We start from the raw sequence: 2580 nt of genomic DNA, 5'->3' as shown, positions 1-2580 counted from the left end.
CTAAGACCACATACTAAGAGAGTGCTTGCCTCTTTGTAAGCCAGGAAGAGTTGTAATGTGACAATTTTTTTATTGATACAGTGTGTTTCTTACTAATGGACAATAGCAACCTTAGCTACTTCTCTTTTGCCACCTCCATATTCTTTCCTAGTGTCTATCACCAAGTCAATTATATTTTGTTCAGGGGGGATATGACACCCAGTTAATTATTTCCTTCATCAAGTTTTATTATAGGTTCATTATATGCAGATCACTGAGATGCTTTATTTATAGGAGTAGAGAGATGGAATGGTAGCAGCTCTGTTCTTGAGGCATACATGATTGGACCATTTTCTACCAACCTACTGTGTGTGATTCCAATGCTTATGAATTCTTTCATCCCTAGTTCAGATTCTACTTTTCTAGAACATTCTAACTTACTCAATATTCCCTGCATCTAAACTTTTCTTCCCATACAGATGGAGACACATATTTAGGTACAGATTACAGATTGATATCCATATAATAAATAATTTGTTCTTACAAATTACAGAAAGATGCATTTACCATTTTTTAATGAAAGTGTATCCCTAAAAGAAAAAAATGTAATACTTACTTAGGCCAACCCTCAGGATATACATTCTCCTAGTGTTTTATCACATCATAGTGAAAGAAAAAATCAGTGAAACACAGTTTTAATATCTCTCCCTACGATGACTTTAACAAATAATTAGATGTGAAATCACTGTGTTTGGTATTGGTCTTTGTAGTCAATGGTATGAAAGAACATTGAAAGCCTGAAGTGTGTTATCTACTTAATTCATCTACTCTTCATTGTACATAATTTTTAACTTCAAAACATGCAATATTTTATACAATGTTTACTTTCTAAATAATGTGTTATTTCTCTGCATTATTGTTTCCTGGGGACAGTTTGAAACAAAATTACAAAGTCTGATAGCAGCAGAATATTTTGCAGAGAAGTTTCTAAAATCTAACTTTAATTGTTGAGTCTGGCATTGCCCCAAGGAGCTCTTTATAAGTTGATAAGCAGGCAGTGGGTGAGTGTCATGGAATACCAGCATGTTTGAAGATAAAAGGACATCCTTTGCAAGTCAAATGAGGATAACCTATTTACAATTTCATTTTTACTTCTCCACAGATGATTTGGAGGTTTTGTAAGTATAAAACAAGGGGGGAAAGCTTGCATTTAACCTTCAGTGTCAAACAATAAAAGAAGCATTATCTTTAAGTAGGTCCTTCTGTATCTCCTATCATTTGAAATGTATTAAAATTAAAAAAAAATAGCACTGATGTTAGCAATAGTAACATATCCTTTCCTTTCTAAATTCAACTCACTATAAGCTTCAGATATTTTTGCTTTAGTGAACTATAGTTAGGCTTTTTGGAGTTATTTTATCTTATTTCCTATGTGTGTGTGTGTGTGTGTGTGTGTGCGGTGCCCTCCTCCCTTGGTTTATGTATTTGGACAATGCAAACAATTTGAAATATTTTCTTATAGCATACTTATGTCCAAAAAGTAATCCTTTGTGTTTTATGTGTGGCGGTCTCCTGTAAGGAAACAATAACATATATGCCAAACAACATTTGATTTGTTACCCAAATCATTGAAGGTGTTTGTATGTGTAACTGGGGAAGTCAAGCATTGTGACACAGTTCAGTGACAAGTACAAGGATTCATAAAAAGGAATGACAGCAAAAAATAATCAAAATTCTAATACTAACGGTTTTTTTTTTTGAGGTATTTCCTTCAAATAGAAATCCCTTCAAAAGCTTATTCTTTAGCCTCTGCTTGGACACTCTAAGTGTAGGAATTTCAATATTTTCTTGCCAGTATTTCCCTTATGAAGGTCATACTTATCATTAGAATTTCCTTTTTATTGATTCCATTCTTTAATATAAGGTAATATTAATCTATATGGAGTATTAATATGTGTGTTAATGCTAACCAACTACTATCCCATTTGTTTTGTTGATTAATTTTTCATGATAGATACACCTAAACTCAGTCATTCTCATATTTTATTATTACAATGAAGTTAAAGAACATTTCAGGGAAAATAAAAAAATTTCTACCACCCCAAATTATTTTATCCCTGTGTATTTCCTTTTTTTTAAATTTATTTTGCCTCTAAGCTAGAAAAAAATCTGTTTTGTAATTTCTTCCATTTCTAATTGTCTGTTCTATAGATGAAGAATATGTATAGTCTTTTTCCAAATTATTTTTCAATTAGCAATAATTGCGCCTCGGATAAACCTCATTGGCTATGATACTGCAACTGCGCAAAGCTCCAAATTATTTTTCAAATATTTAACCTAGTTATATTCCTTGACTGATAGTCCCATATGTAGGTCTATAATATCAGGTGACAAGTAGAGATTAGTCAAATGTGATTTCAGAATGCTTCATGTTCCTGGTTGATCTCCTTTGTATATGCTCTAGTTACTCAACAATAAAAAGCCAGTCAAAAGGGAAATAGTGTCTAGTTGTGGCCTGGCGACCACATATAATTTGAGGAGGGTATTACCTACCTTTTTGTTAACACAACTTGCATCTGTATTTATTTATGTGCCCATCTG

The 2580-nt window shown here is 32.5% G+C and overlaps 1 pseudogene; it reads right to left on the bottom strand.

Annotated features, from left to right (window-relative positions):
* Positions 1–2138: 2138 nt before the first annotated feature.
* LOC116581140 lies at positions 2139–2291 on the bottom strand (annotated as a pseudogene).
* Positions 2292–2580: the final 289 nt, after the last annotated feature.

This window comes from Mustela erminea, chromosome 1 (assembly GCF_009829155.1).
Source record: "Mustela erminea isolate mMusErm1 chromosome 1, mMusErm1.Pri, whole genome shotgun sequence".
Taxonomy (NCBI): Eukaryota; Metazoa; Chordata; class Mammalia; order Carnivora; family Mustelidae; genus Mustela; species Mustela erminea.
This window is presented reverse-complemented; position numbering and strand designations above follow the sequence as displayed.